This window comes from Zingiber officinale, chromosome 5A (assembly GCF_018446385.1).
Source record: "Zingiber officinale cultivar Zhangliang chromosome 5A, Zo_v1.1, whole genome shotgun sequence".
NCBI classification, from domain to species: Eukaryota; Viridiplantae; Streptophyta; class Magnoliopsida; order Zingiberales; family Zingiberaceae; genus Zingiber; species Zingiber officinale.
Window position 1 is genome coordinate 36759776 of NC_055994.1, and position 16944 is coordinate 36776719.

At 41.1% G+C, this 16944-nt stretch overlaps 1 non-coding gene across 1 annotated transcript; it reads right to left on the reverse strand.

Annotated features, from left to right (window-relative positions):
- Positions 1-8468: 8468 nt before the first annotated feature.
- On the reverse strand, positions 8469-8574 carry LOC121983546. The gene has a single exon (XR_006112588.1). It is a non-coding gene; the product is annotated as a small nucleolar RNA R71 (small nucleolar RNA).
- Positions 8575-16944: the final 8370 nt, after the last annotated feature.

Genomic DNA, 16944 nt, shown 5'->3' on the forward strand with positions numbered 1-16944 from the left:
GATACTTGACTGGGAAGTCCTAACTGGGATGTTAGGCAGAAGGAAAGACCTAGTGAGTGAAGCTAGGCAGTGAAGAAAATCCTGGTGAGTGAAGCCAGGTGAAAATCCTAGTGAGTGAAGCTAGGTGAAAGTCCTGGTGAGTGAAGCCAGGTGAAAATCCTAGTGAGTGAAGCTAGGTGAAAGACCTGGTGAGTGAAGCCAGGCAGAAGAGAAGTCCTAGTGAGTGAAGCTAGGTAGATTGGAAGTCCTGGTGAGTGAAACCAGGCACGGGGAAATCCAGATGGGTCAAGGTTGACCAGACATCTGGTGAAAGTCCAAGTAGGTCAAAGGATTAACTGGATACTTGGCACGGAGAGATCTAGATGGGTCAAGGTTGACCAGACATCTGGTGAAAGTCCAAGTAGGTCAAGGGAGTGACCGGATACTTAGCAAGATGAAGAAAAGTCTAAGTGGGTCAAAGGGAGTGACCAGACACTTGGTGAGGGAGTCCTAGCAGGTCAAGGGTGACCGAATGCTAGGCATGATGAACCAACATATCAAGATTGACAGGATGTTTGTTTGGGAGGCTTGGGACTTGGTTTTGGGCAAAAATCAGAAGCTGAATCGATCAGCCAATCGATTGGCTGGAGCCCAATCGATCGGTCGATCGATTGGGGTGTCCCTGCGAGAAGCCTTCGTCCCAATCGATCTGTGGATCGATTGGGAGGAAATCGCAAGCGCACAGAATGCCTCTAGATAGATCAGCCGATCGATCCAGAGGTCCTAATTGATCAGTGGATCAATTGGGAAGGTGCTGTATGTCGCGATAAGCCCTGGATCGATCAGCCGATCGATCTAGGCGAATTTCCAAAGCACAAAGGCGCTCTGGATCGATCCGTGGATCGATCCGATGCCTCCCCGATCGATTGGGAGTAATCCAATCGATCGGGATTCGACCGTTGGCGCAGATAAAAGTCGTTGGCGTGCGTCTTCTTCGGCAGAACTTCTACTGCTCAATCACCAATCTACAGCAGCTTCTCCACAGCGATCTTCCACTCTCAACGCCAGTTCTTGAAGGATCTTGGAGGTTCTTCCAATTCAAGAGGCATGACTACCACAAGAAGAAGAAGCTAGGGCTTTTGTACTCATTGTAAGCTTGTGCTTGTATTTCATTACCTTTCCCTTTCTTCTTGTATTGAGAGTCTTATAGGTCTTCTCCACCTTTGGTAGTAACCATAAAGGAGTATTTTATTAGTGGAGGGTGCGTGAGTAGGTGTGGATCCTTCGACTAGTCACCTCTTGTGAGGTGGATACCAAGTAAACCATCCTTGTTAGCGTTGTGCGTTTTTGTTTCTTGTATTTCTACTGCATATCTCTGAAGAAACAAGCAACGACGAGCACCTAGCACGCGAAGAGTTATTCACCCCCCCCCCCCCTCTAGCTACTTTTCAGTTCCAACAAGTGGTATCAAAGTGAGGTCACTCTTCACCGGAATCATCACCGGAAGGGGTAAACAAAACAAGCAAAGCTAGAGGGTGAAGAAGTTGGAGCAAACTCATCAAAAGTCAAAGAATTCAAGAAGCTCAACTTCAAGATGCAATTCCAAGATGGACTTGGATTTGACACGAGGGTGGCTCCACCATACACATATACAAGCTTCGATCTTTGGAGATCAAGGGTCCAGAATTTCTTGATGGTGGAGATAGAGCAATGGTTTGCTCTTATGGAAGGTTTCGAAGCTCCAAAGAACTCCAAGGGAAAAGTCCTCAAGAAAAGCAAATGGAGCTCGGAGCAAATTCAAAGGAGCAAGGCAAATGATAAAGTGATTAAGCTTTTGGTCAACTTATTGCCTAGCCACATTTTGGCTCAAATTGGACAATTTGAAGATGCCAAGGAGCTTTAGAGCAAGTTGGCAACTATTCATGAGATCCCCTCCACTGTACCGAATCAAGAGGAATCCAAAGAGGGCGACTCATTGGAGCAAGACCAAGAGGAGGATTCCGAAGTTGAGAGATGCTCAACTTCTAAAGAAGAAGAAGTCCAAGAAGAAGCTTCATCTTCGAGGGAATGCAATGAAGGGAACAAGGAGGGAGCATACTCCTTGTTCCATGTACAAGATGATGAAGCCTCCAACTCTAGGATTGAGGGGGAGCAATCCTTGGTGACGCCGGATCAAGAAGAAGGAGAAGCTTCTACATCCGGGTCAAGAGAAGAAGAGGAGGAAGAGGCTTCCACCTCCACAAGTCAAGCAAAATCAAATGGTGGAGTATCATCCTCGGATCAAGAGGAAGCCTCTACTTACAAGTCAAATGGAGGAGCAAGTGACGTCCCTACACATGAAGGTATAAACATTTCAATAAATAATAAAGATCATATTATTTGTTTTGAGTGTAGGGAAAAAGGGCACTACAAGAGCAAGTGCCCTAAATTGGCCAAGAAAAAGGGCCAAGTGGCACTAAAGGGCAAGGTAAAGCCCAAGGAGACCATCCCCACAACAAAGAAGTGCAAGGAGCACATTGTATGCTTCTCTTGCAATCAAAAGGGGCATTACCGAAGTCAATGCCCTAAGGGGAAGAAGGTGGTAAAGGCTCAAGGAGGAAGCTCAATTCAAGGGGGAGCCTCCAAGGTAAAAAGAAAGGTAACTTTCATTGAGTCTACTCCTTTAAATTATGGTAAAAAGCATGCTAATTCTAATATATATCATTTTAATGCTATTTACCATGAAAATAGGAAGCATGATAGCATTAAGGAAAAACATATAGCTTATCATGCTAAAACCTCCCAACCTAGGTTTAAAAAGGTAGATAGAAATTTAGGCAAGAACCCTAAGGATTCTAGGTATTTACCTAAGAAGAAGAAAAATCAAGGTTTTAGTGAAAACCCTAAGGTTGAAGAATTATGGAAGGAAAATCAAGTCTTGAGGTCAAGACTTGATAATTTAGAGAAGACCCTTAGAAAAATCACAAATATAACACAAGCGTCTAAGGGTAAAAATCTAGGGCTAGGAGTATCAAAGTCATCCAATTGCCATAGAGGTTTGGGATACAAACCAAAGGCCAAGAAGGATGTAATTTCCTATCATAGGGCTCCATATAGTTATGGAACCAATCCTAGGTCTAGTGGGCAAGCCAAAAATACTAGGGAGGTCATCCCTAAGAGTATTTTTGCAATAATTGTGACTAAGGCTTCTAAGAAGTCTAAGAAAGTCACAAACAAGGTCACAAGGGAAGGAATCCCAAGAGTTGACCTAGAAAAAGTGACCAAGGCTTCTAAGAAGTCAAACAAGGTCACTAGGAAAGTATCTAGGGAAGTTATCCCTAGTGAATACCTAGAGCATCCAAGGAGCACCAATAGGTTTTGGGTTCCTAGGAGCATCTTCTCTACCCCATAGATGGGCTAGAGAGTGTCAACTCTAAGAAAAAGGGTAGTTAACCCAACTTTGAAGAAATTGACACTCAAGGAGCATTTTCAAGGTTATTATTAACCTTTGAAAATGAAATGGATTTATGATTTACTCTTTGAAAGAGTAAAATGTGCCAAATTGGAGAAGTATTTATTTTATTTTAAATTGGCACAATTTGAGAAAACATAAGAACTACCAAGTTGGGATTTTGGTATGTTCTTAGGAAATTAAAGGCAAGCTAAGCCTTAATTTAAAGTGCTACTGTTGTGGAAAAATGAAATTTGTCAATATTTGAGGAATACGCTTAATTTCAATTGGCAAAAATTAATCAAGAGAGTTAGAAATGCCAATATAGGTTTTGGCATTTTCTTGAAGCACTTTTGGGCAATCTAGGTTTAATTTTTAAGTTAGCTAAGATTAAGGATACTTAGATAGGTAATCTAGGTAATTTTATTTATGCTAAACCTTGCCATGTTATGTTTGCCCATCACATGCCATGACACCATATTTAGTTTTATATTTTTCATTCATGACTTATTATGAAAAATACAAAAATACCATGTCATGTCATACATACATCATGTAATTATAGGAATCTTTCTTTTGAAAGCTATTTCATTTTGATGTATGCCATAACATTATCATACATTATGTTTAATTCCTTAAAAGCAAGGACAAATGACATTTATCAACAAGTGTTTTCAACAAGTGTTGTCAACAAGTGGTATTAACAAGTAACATCCTAAGTGGATGTTCAATATCCACAAAATGCCTAGATAGATATGCATGATCCCTAGATTAGGGCAAAACTAAACTTTACATCTCACAAAGACCAATAAGATGACTTATATGTGTTTTAGTGCACATTAGATACAAGTGAGATGTTAGGATGATGAACAAAACTCAAGATGTTGATTTAGTGCATTCTTTTGAGTTTTAAGTTCATCAAAACACATAGTTATGTGTTTTTCCATTATTGGGAAAGCTAATGTACAAGTCAAGTGCATTAAGCCCAAGGAATATGGTGGGATATTGGTTTTGAAAATGTTTTTAAAATAATTTTGGAAAACATTGGTGAAGGCTATCTTTTGAGAGTAATCACCATTGAATAGTTAGACACAAACTTGAAGAAAACACTAAAGTTTTTGTAAGGTTTCAAGTTTGTGTCAATATTTGAAAATATGAAGTATTTTCTTAGAAAACTATTTTTCCTTGATAGTATATACCCTAAATAATGTCTACACAAATTTTTACGATTTTTGGAATTTTGTAGATTTTTCTAGGGGCTTCTGAAATTCACAGAAAGTGAATTTCAGCAACTATTAGACCTCAATCGATCACCCGATCGATTGAAGGGTCTCAATCGATCGGGCAATCGATTGAGAGCAAGCTTCTCGCGAACAGAAGCTTTCTGGATCGATCCACTGATCGACCAGCCCTCCTGAATCGATTAGTGGATCGATTCAGCAAGGTTCAATCGATTGGAACCCAACTCCAATCGATCCAAGTTGTTGATTTTGGCTGGGAAGGCCTGATTTCAGCATCTTTGTGTTAGGACCTTCGGATGGCTAGAGAGGGAGGGGTGTGAATAGCCTCCTCTAAAACTTAAACAATCTTCCCACAAAAGTCTGTTAGCACAGCGGAAATATGCAAAAGAAAAACTAATACAAGGAAAAGAAACAACCCACAACTAACACAAGTATGTACGAGGTTCGAGGATAACTTGCCCCTACTCCTCGGCGTGTCCGTAAGGTGGACGATCCCTTGACCTTTCGGTAGATCACACCCCGGATAGATTCCGGCTAAGAATTTATCCATCTCGGTGGAGTAACCTCTCCACAAAGTCTCAGAAAATATTTAAATGAAGCACAAGACTTACAGGGGTTAGTGACTAAAGGGAATGAAAAATAAGCTTACAGCCACGATGAAAGCAGAGCGCAAAACCAGAAGAAGTTCCTTAGCCAAGAGCTCAACAACACGCAGCACTCTTGCTTGATCGCCCAAGAGTTTTCCTCTTTTTTTTTTTTTGGTTATCTTTTCGAACATCTCATACTCCTTCTTCTTATGCCTCTGCCTTTTCCATTGCGTTTGCCTATCGAATCACTACAACCTGAACCGAATCGCTGCTGCCAACTCAGGCGTCGCCAATCACTTTACCTCCTCATCTGGTTCTCTGAACTCACACCAATACCATCCATGGTCTTCATTGGTGTCTCTGAGCTCGAACCAATAGCCAGGAGTCAAGCTGATTGCAACCAGAACACAGCCAGATCGCCAGTAACCGTTGATGTTCCAGTTTCACCATTTGCAGCCAAACACAGTAGAAAAACCACTTTGTCTTATTCCTCTGATAGACCTTAATTTGAACTTAAGCACTAGCATGATACCTGCAACCTGCAACGTAAAAATCTCACACCAGATGGATAAATCAGACGAATCAGAAGTTGAAGAGAAACAGATAGTGTTGTGGATCGGTCAGCAGACCGATCCATAGCCCTCTGGACCGATCATGACATACCTTGATCGGTCTGGGAGGCTTCTGATCGGTCTGTGGACCGATCAGCTTATAGGTGGATCGGTCCACAGACCGATCCCCTTATTGTCCTCTGAATCCCATCGCTTCCTGATCGGTCTACAGACCGATCAGATAACTTACAGTGAACTACTGTTTGGTTACTGATCGGTCACCAGACCGATCAGATAACTGATGTGCGAAGATTATATACTCTTTTATGCATGTTTTTACGCACATTTACATACTTTGAGCATGCTTGATCTATGCATTTTTATACTTCCAGCTTTCCTTTTAGCATATTTACTCTTTTGGTTCGGAGATCTGCTTTTTGTGCATTTTCTGTACACAGGAGTCGATTTGGTGAAGAATCTACATCTTTGGGCATGCATTGGAGGAAACGAAAGGAGAAAGCACCGGGTCGTGTACCTCACACGGCCATGCACTGGGATGGAGCTCGGGCCGTGTGGAGTTTGGCACCAACAGAAGAGGAAGATGACATGGCCGTGTGGACCTCACACGGCCGTGTCAAGATTTGAAGCCAACCAGAGCAGAAGCCTTACATGGCCGTGTGGATCTACACGGTCGTGTGAGACTTCCAGAGACCAAGCAGGCTGTGGCCGTGTGCACCACAAGGCCGTGTAGCATTTCCAGAGAGAAGAAGGGTTCTGGCCGTGTAGAGTCACACGGCCGTGCAGCTTTGGCAGAGAGGGAACTGGACATGGCCGTGTGAATCTCACACGGCCGTGTCACGGGGCCGTGTGGCGCTCGATTCCCTCCTCTATTTAAACCCTTCTTCATGAATTGAAAGGGTATCTCTCCCCCTTTGGGAGAAAGCAAGTTTCGGTGGTTTCCTCCCATTCTTGGGAGGATTTCTGGGCGATTCTAAGGGCGATCTCGACGATTTCGACTCCGGAGCGAGGATTGGATCCGAAGACAAGGCTTCTTCGTAGATAAGTTTTCTCTTTCCCCCTCTTCTTGTTTTCTTGGATTGGGGATTCAAAGAATGCTTGTAATCTCTATTTCTTCGGGTTTTCTTCCTTAATTCATGGAGTAGATCTTGTATTCTAGGATTAAGGGAGTATTTGTATGATGGATTGATGTAATCTCTTATGGATTTGCCATTTTCTTGTTTCAATGACATTATCTTGCTTGTATCAATTTGATCTTGAATGATTGATGGTGATTTGTGCTTAATTCTCATTCTTAATTGATTGTTTGGATTTCTTATGGACTTTGTAAAGATAAACTCTCACTCGATCATCCGAGGGATCCACGTGACAGGTACAAGCCCGTGTAAGGACGTTTGAGAGATAATCTTGAAGAGGAAATAGGGATATTCAAGAGAGTAGGATGGATTTTATGATTAGCTTCTTGTATCTTGATAGATTAATGAGTCGTGGGCTTCTACGTTGATATCCGAGGAAGGTATAGTAATAGGTGCACTTCTGTGTAAGGACAACATAGGTTCATGTCTAATTAATCCTATTTAGATACATTTCTCAGTCCTTAGCCGGTTGTCTATTGCAAGAGGGAACCGGCAACTTTCTACATGTTTGGCAATTGAGGGATAAGAATTGGTGAACCAATTACATTCAAGAAATCTTACAAAGAAACCGAAACTCCTAGAATCTTCCTTTATCATAACCCAAAACTCTGAACTCTTGTTTGTTGATCTTTAATATTAGATTTGATTACCTCTACTTTGCTTTTGAAACAATTGGATAGTTGTTTAGCTAATTCGCATTGAGACATTTCTAGTGCTTATTCCAGTCCCTGTGGATACGATAATCTTTTATATTACATGCGACATTTCCGTACACTTGCGGAGAGTAACAAGTTTTTGGCGCCGTTGCCGGGGACTGCGCTATAACATTAGGAATTATCAACTGAGTTAGACTAAACATAACATTTGTTTTCCTTTCATATTGCATAGTTGTAACTAATCATTAGATTTCTATTTTTTTTAGTTTCTTGTATAACTTTCACTTCTTGTTAATTCTTTTTGTACAAATTCAATTCTGCATTTTTGATTTTTCTAATTTTCTTTTTGTGTCGAATTGCTATCTGCTATCTTGTTCTTGTGTATGCGAAGATCTAACTTTGCAAGGGAATTCTTTCCTTTTGACCCTGAGATTGATAGAACTTTCCATAAAAGAAGAATTCTGCAAAGGCAAATTGAAGAACAGGAACATTTGAATATGGCAAATAGACCACTTAAGGATTATGCAGCACCCTATGCGAGTGTTTTTCGATCTAGTATTTCAAGACCTTCAGTGGAAGCTAATAACTTTGAGATCAAACCCGCAATTATATCTATGGTACAGCAGAACCAATTTGGCGGAGGACCTCATGAGGACCCTAATCAACACTTAGAGGTCTTTTATGAAATATGTGGTACCATGAAAATGAATGGAGTTCCTTCAGATGCAGTTAGATTATTATTATTTGGGTTTTCTTTAAGTGATAGGGCAAAGCAATGGCTGAATTCTTTGGCCCCTAATAGCATCACCACTTGGGAGCAGTGTGAGCAACAGTTTCTTGATAAGTTCTATCCACCAAGCAAAACAGCTCATATGAGGAATTTAATTGCAAGCTTCAAGCAAACCAACTCAGAATCTCTTTTTGAAGCATGGGATAGATATAATAGTATGCTCAGACAATGCCCACATCATGGGTTGGAAAGATGGTTAGTGTTGCACACTTTTTACAATGGTATCAATTATCATACCAAAGTGTCCCTTGATTCAGCTGCTGGAGGGGCACTTATGAACAAAAGCTTAGATGAAGCCGAAGAAATCATTGAAAGTGTAGCACAAAATCATCATCAATGGGCAAATGAAAGAAGTGGTGGCTATTCCTCTGTAAACCCAACAATTAAAGCATCAGGGAAGTTTGATGTAGATGCAGTCACTCTTTTGTCTGCAAAATTGGACGCTCTTACAAAGAAATTTGAGAATATGGGGACTAGTGCTAATATGGTCAATGCTATTAGTACATCTTGTGAAGTATGTGGGAGTTCAGAGCATTCAAATGACTCATGTCCATTGGGAGCTATCACTGCACAAATCAATCAACTTGAACAATGTGATGCAATCATGAGTTACAATCAAAGGCAGAACAACCCATATTCAAATACTTATAACCCTGGATGGAAGAGTCATCCAAATTTTTCTTACAGAAATAATCAAGATCAAGGACCATCTATGGGGGCAAGACCAAATTTTCAAGCTGGGCAACAAAATTTTCAACATCTATCTTCTCAAGGCTTACCAAAGTCAAATGTTGAAAAGATGTTTGAAGAAATTATCTCAACTCAGAATGAAATGAAGCAAGATATAGCAAAGCTCATTCAGAGAATGGATAATTCTGAAAAGCATCAAAAGATTCAGGATAGTCAAATTGCCCAACTAGCTTCCTCATCATCCAGAGCACCAGGACAACTTCCAGGAAAACCTGATGTGAATCCTATGGAGCATTGCAATAGGATTGAGCTTAGGAGCGGACGGACCTTGGGAGACTCCCAAGTGACTGCTTCAAAAGGGATACAAAAAGAAGAAGAGCTCCCTCCTCCTATACCGAATCAGATTCAAGCTAATGAGGAGAGTACTATTGAGGTTGAAGAGACTCTTCCACTGAACCATCAGAGCAAGGCTGTCCCTTTTCCTCAGAGACTTACAATGCTCAAGAAGGATGAAGAATTTGGCAAGTTTCTAGAAAAGGTTAAGGAAATTTGCGTAGAGGTACCTCTTATTGATGCTATTCTACAAATGCCTAGATTTGCCAAATTTCTGAAGGATCTCATGTCAAATAAGAGAAGAAAAGGAGAGGTCGAGACCATTGCGCTTAGTGAGGAATGTAGTGCTATTTTTGAGAAGAACACTTCTCCAAAACTGAAGGACCCAGGGAGCTTTTATATTCCTTGCAACATAGGAAAAGAATTTTTTGAAAAAGTTTTTTGTGATTTGGGGGTGAGTGTTAGCCTCATTCCCTATTCAATTTGTAATAAATTAGGTCTCAAAAATATTAAACTTACTACTATGGCACTTCAACTTGCCAATCATTCCTGCAGGTACCCTTTCGGTATTATAGAGGATGTGCCGGTAGAGGTGGATGGGAATGTTATTCCCACAGATTTTGTCGTGTTGGACATGGAAGAGGACCCTAGGATTCCTATCATATTAGGAAGACCTTTCCTTGCTACAGCTGGAGCTATAATTGATGTCAAAAATCATATGCTTTCTTTGGTAATTGGTAAGGAAAAGTTGGAATATGATTTATCTAATATCTCTAACCATGTCTCGTCTCTCTTAAATGCTTGTAGCAGGACAAGCATTTATAAACTTGAGGAATGAAATTTCCATCCTCATGGTAGGCCACCAAATGAAGGAGACAATGTGGTGGAAGATGTTGGGAGAAGATCTCCCAACGGAAACGAAAAGTATATCTGTCCTCCAAGGGCGAGGAAAAGGAGCGAATGATTAAGTTTGGTCGAGCTAAAGACCTTAAACAAGCGCTTCTTGGGAGGCAACCCAAGGGTTCTTTTAGTTAGTTTTGATTTGTATTGTAATTTCTTTTAGTTTGATGCATTCTTTTGATTCTGTTTTCAGGTTAGGTGCAAAACAGAGTCAGGCCGTGTGCTATACACGGCCAGGCAAAGGTTGCAGAGAAGGGAAGTGTTTGGGCCGTGTCATCCAGACACGGCCGTGTGGGATCTCCCGAGGAGAAAAAGGTATAGGCCGTGTCATAGACACGGCCGTGCAGAGGATCCCGAGAGGAAAGATGGAGAGGTCGTGTCCCAGACACGGCCGTGCGAGGAATCCAGAGAAGGAAGAGGCGGAGGCCGTGTGGATCTACACGGCCCGTGCAAAGAATCCCGAGAGGAAAGATGGGGGGACCGTGTAGATCTACACGGCCCGTGTAGGAGAACTACTAAAGTCTACCTCCTACCTCACACGGCCAGATCTTGGCCGTGTTCCGCACACCCCCAACTCTCCAAAACATATCTTTCTCTCCCAATTTCTAAAAAACTCCTCTCTAATCTCTCAAGATCTTTTAGATCCAATTCTCCTCCTCTCTAAGACTTGGACTTTTGTTCTCTTAACCTAAGATCTTTTGTTCTTTGAAGTTTCGTTCTTTGAGTTCCACCACTCTAGATAATTCTTCCCCTATCTAAACTCATCAAGATGTCCAATATTTTGAAGAGATTGCGCAAAGGAGGTGGTGGATCTAGTGGAGACAAAGAGAAGGAGCCATCAAGAGACAAAGGAAAACAACCAGTGAAGGGCAGAGGCAAAAGGACTTCACGCGACGAAGGTAATGACAATGAATTCAATATTGTGTTCAGAAACGATGATCAAGTAACTAGATTTGCAATTCTTGTCAATAGAAAGATAGTGTGTACTAGATATATGGACCCAACTGTTCTTGATATGCTTGGAATTAGGGAAGATGTAGATTTGATGATTGGGTTTTTGGACTGGAGTGATATTATGTACACACATTTGCCTACATATCCTCGTCTTGTTTTGGAATTTTTAAGTTCATTGGATGTCCATTTTACTAATGAAGATGATTATTATGGAAAAATCTCTTTTAGATTAATGAATCAAGAATTTCTATGGGCATTTAGTGACTTTAATTCTTGTTTTGGAATAACCACCGGTAGCCCTCGTAGGTTTGACCCAAGGTTTAATTGGAATCATTTTTGGAATGCAATAACTGGGTTAGATCAACCTTATGAGTCTTCAAGAGCTAAGGCCTCCCATATGCAAAACCCCATCTTTAGGTATCTACATAGAGTCATGAGTAAAACTATTTTTGGTAGGGGAGAGAGTGATGGGGTGGTTAAGAAGATAGAGCTTTATGCTTTATGGGCTATGCTTTATAAGGTTGAATTTGACTCTAGTTTTCATTTTGTTCAAACCTTATTGAGATCAGCTAGGGCATCATCGGGATCAATTGTTTTTGGTGGTTTGATTACCCGAATAGCTTGTAATTTAAATCTTGATGTTGATAGGTTGGAAATAATTCATGGCAATGACATGATTGACATTGATACATGTCTTGCTATGAAAATGATCATTCGGGATGAGAATGGTTTCGCGTTTCCTAGGAGGAATGGTTCTCCTTTACCCCTTCCTTTTCCTGAACGAACTACTATTCGTAACCGGGCTAATTGGGTAATTTCTGAGTTAGATTTTGAGGATAACCCTTCTATACCTGGAGACACTGAGCCACATAATGAACCCTCGTCATCTGGACATACGCAGCCTTCTAGTTTTATGGAGCCTGCTAGGCATTCTTTTGCATATGGCACGGGATCTTCTAGGTTTGATTTTTCAGATTTTCGTACGTCTCTAGAATCACTTCATGAGAAGCAAGATTCCCAACGAAAAATGTTGGAGGGGCGCTTCTCTTTATCTGATGATCAGTTTAGGGAGGTACAAAATCATTTTCAGTTTACGAGGAATTTTCAAGGTCAAGTGGCTGAGTTTGTGCAGGATTATGATACTGATCAGGCTAGGATGAGAGATTTTATGCAGAGTATGACGCTTACTAGCCAACAAGTTGATGCTTTATATGAGTATCATAGATCCTTGGGTGAGATTCCAGGTTTTCCTAGTTTTCCTATTGGCCAACCACGTCGTAGACCTCCTTTCCCTCGTCCACCTCCACCTCCTCCACCATACTGATTTCATCGGGACGATGAAAAGTTTAAGTCTGGGGGGGTGTCATGTATTGTTTAGTTTGGTTTTCAGTTTTTAGTTTTTGATTAGTTTTTCATGTTGGTTCTTATTTTCTTTGCTTGTTGCTTTATTTTGCTTGTTTTTGAAATAATCATGGCAAAAAATTTTTTGAGAACATCAAATCTTCACTTATATGCTTTCTTGGATTCAAGTGAAATGTTAGCACGATTATTGTCTCGATTCATGATGTTCGCATGATGCTACTAGTAAACTTTGTGTAGTTCTTTTTTCTATCTTGGGAAGCATTAATAAGCTAAGAATCTTATGGTGATGAGTTTTAGTTTTGGTTCAACCTTAAGGATTTTATCTTCACTACACTTGTGCTTGATGCTTGAATAGTTGATGTCATTGAAATAGTCATGATTCATCTTGTTTGCTTAGTACTTGGTTTCCATGGTGATCTCTCAACTTTCATTTTGGTTACTGGATGAGGCTCAAATCATTAAAGCTCATTTGGAAAAATCAAAATATCCCAACATGTGTGCTAAAAGTACATTTGTGAATAAGTTTTGCACAATGCAAACACTTATAAAAAAAAAACAATAAGGGATATAAAAAACAGTTGTCATGAGTGGAATCTAGGAAGTCACCCCTTTGAGACCGAGTTAGGTTACTGGGGAAATGACTGTTTAGTTTCTCTTGAGATTGAGCACACCTTTGAGACCTTGGGTTAGTTGAGAAATATGAACCAAGTGAACGGTAAGTAAGTGCCTATCACTGGTTACTTGTCTTTCACTGGAAACATTAGGAATTCAAATTTGATGACGACTTGACTAGGACATGGATTGAAACTTGAAGGGTGTTGAGTTACTTTTACACTGCGCACAAGATTCTTATGCTTGAACCATACTTTACTTGTTTCCATTATCAAGCTTGTTAATAAAACTTTTTGATAGAGTTAGGAAAGTGCACTGGGTTTTATGAATGTGTTGTAGAACATATGAATTTAGACTACAGCATTTTGCTTGAGGACAAGCAAAGGTTTAAGTCTGGGGGTGTGATGTGCGAAGATTATATACTCTTTTATGCATGTTTTTACGCACATTTACATACTTTGAGCATGCTTGATCTATGCATTTTTATACTTCTAGCTTTCCTTTTAGCATATTTACTCTTTTGGTTCGGAGATCTGCTTTTTGTGCATTTTCTGTACACAGGAGTCGATTTGGTGAAGAATCTACATCTTTGGGCATGCATTGGAGGAAACGAAGGAGAAAGGCTGTGTACCTCACACGGCCATGCACTGGGATGGAGCTCGGGCCGTGTGGAGTTTGGCACCAACAGAAGAGGAAGATGACATGGCTGTGGAGTCCTCTTTCCCCTTGTATCTAGTCCGAGTCTGAAAACATTTGACAATCAAAATGCAACAATGGATCTTTTTGCCAAGAATCTAGAGGTTCTACTGTTGGTGGAGTATCTTTCAATGCCAAGCATTATGAGTCTGATGGAATGACATTGGAGCATCTTGCAGATATCCGTGCTTCCCCGATTCCTCCTCTATTTAAACCCTTCTTCATGAATTGAAAGGGTATCTCTCCCCTTTGGGAGAAAGCAAGTTTTGGTGGTTTCCTCCCATTCTTGGGAGGATTTCGATTCTAAGAGATCTCGACGATTTCGACTCCGGAGCGAGGATTGGATCCGAAGACAAGGCTTCTTCGTAGATAAGTTTTCTCTTTCCCCCTCTTCTTGTTTTCTTGGATTGGGGATTCAAAGAATGCTTGTAATCTCTATTTCTTCGGGTTTTCTTCCTTAATTCATGGAGTAGATCTTGTATTCTAGGATTAAGGGAGTATTTGTATGATGGATTGATGTAATCTCTTATGGATTTGCCATTTTCTTGTTTCAATGACATTATCTTGCTTGTATCAATTTGATCTTGAATGATTGATGGTGATTTGTGCTTAATTCTCATTCTTGATTGATTGTTTGGATTTCTTATGGACTTTGTAAAGATAAACTCTCACTCGATCATCCGAGGGATCCACGTGACAGGTGCAAGCCCGTGTAAGGACGTTTGAGAGATAATCTTGAAGAGGAAATAGGGATATTCAAGAGAGTAGGATGGATTTTATGATTAGCTTCTTGTATCTTGATAGATTAATGAGTCGTGGGCTTCTACGTTGATATCCGAGGAAGGCATAGTAATAGGTGCACTTCTGTGTAAGGATAACATAGGTTCATGTCTAATTAATCCTATTTAGATACATTTCTCAGTCCTTAGCCGGTTGTCTATTGCAAGAGGAAACCGACAACTTTCTACATTTTTGGCAATTGAGGGATAAGAATTGGTGAACCATTTACATTCAAGAAATCTTACAAAGAAACCGAAACTCCTAGAATCTTCCTTTATCATAACCCAAAACTCTGAACTCTTGTTTGTTGATCTTTAATATTAGATTTGATTACCTCTACTTTGCTTTTGAAACAATTGGATAGTTGTTTAGCTAATTCGCATTGAGACATTTCTAGTGCTTATTCCAGTCCCTGTGGATACGATAATCTTTTATATTACTTGCGACATTTCTGTACACTTGAGGAGAGTAACAATAACCCACAAAAAGCTACTGTTTGGTTACTGATCGATCACCAGACCGACCAGATAACCACAGTATCACTGGATCGGTCTGTTGACCGATCAGATATCCATAGTATCACTAGATCGGTCAACAGACCGATCCAATGCCTATGTAAGGTAGGTTTGGCGCTTCCCAGCCCTAAACCCTAAAGCCTTTCTAGTCTAGAGAACGAGCTACCGAGCCCTCTCTGACCTAGTCCGGAGAACGAGCTACCGAGCCCTCTCCGACTTCATCCGGTCCAGAGAACGAGCTACCGAGCCCTCTCCGACTTCGTCCGGTCCAGAGAACGAGCTACTGAGACCTCTCTGACCTAGTCCGGAGAACGAGCTACCGAGCCCTCTCTGACTTCGTCCGGTCCAGAGAACGAGCTACCGAGCCCTCTCTGACCTAGTCCGGAGAACGAGCTACCGAGCCCTCTCCGACTTCGCGTGCCAAGTTTCCATACTTGGACTTTTCCCTTCCACCTGATCAACATTGATCAGTAATCAATCAGAGTTTAATTAATATCTGATACAAACTTAAATCAGTGTCAACATCAAAACAGCAGCCAGGTCAGACCGTATCAACAATCTCCCCCTTTTTGTTGTTTGACAACACGATTTAAGTTTTGATCAGAAACGCTCATATTTCCCTAATTTTAGGGGAATCAAGATCCTCCCCCTAAGACGAATACAACACTAAGGAAGTCAATAATCCTCAAGGTTATCCTCTCCCCTAAAATTAAAACGTCAGTCATCTCTAAACTTAGTCATCTTCTCCCCCTTTGTCAAACACCGAAAAGGTGCGAGTTAGGTAATAAGACTCAAAAGACTTCCCCTTAACCCATACTGTCTCTTTCTTAATCCACACAGAATTCCCTCTAAGTGTAAGATCGGACAGTAAATAAGAGACAATCAAGATATGGCATATGAAAAGCATATAAATAAGAACTGAAAAATAAAGAGAAGCAAGTAATAGAAAAACGAGTAGCATAAACAGCTAATATCCAGGTCAGACATAGTATCTATCAAACAGTATCTGAAACATAGGCAGTCAAAATGACCAACATAAAACAAAGTGTATCAATCAACATCCTCAATATGAGGAGTATCATCATCATCTGCTGGAGGATGAATCCCTGAGGCGGCATGCTCGAGGGTGGATAGCCCGAGTAATACTGCGGATGTGGGTAGCTGGCCATCTATCCCAGAAGCACCTGCTGCGTCGCTAACTGCTGACTGTGTAGATCATCGTAATGCTGGTCAATCCGAACGCGCAGCCCATGGAGCTCAGCAGCCAGTAGCTCATCATGCTGATCGATGCAGCTCTCCAGCTCAGCAATCTGCCAGCGCAGATCAGGATTTGCCTCTCCATACTCAGCAGCAGCAAGAGGAGGAGCTGCAACGGGAGCAGCATCAACCTATCGCGGAGGTGCCCGTGGTAACTCACCCAGTGCTCTCCCGTCCTTCCAACGAACCGCCCCATTCTGTCCTATGATGCCAGACATGGAAAATGAACATTTTCCAAGTCTGCAGTCCTGCCTCACCATCTTGACTATCCTCCCCTTGGAGACATCAATCTATAGGGTCTCGAGCCAATCCGTAATTATATGCTCATAAGGCATATAAACTGTGAAGCTGTTAGGCTCACTATAGGAGATGATAGAAGAGTAAATGCTCGACATGATGTCAAAATCGAGACGCCGACGCAATCCATAAAGCATCAGGCAGTGATATGGTCGGATCT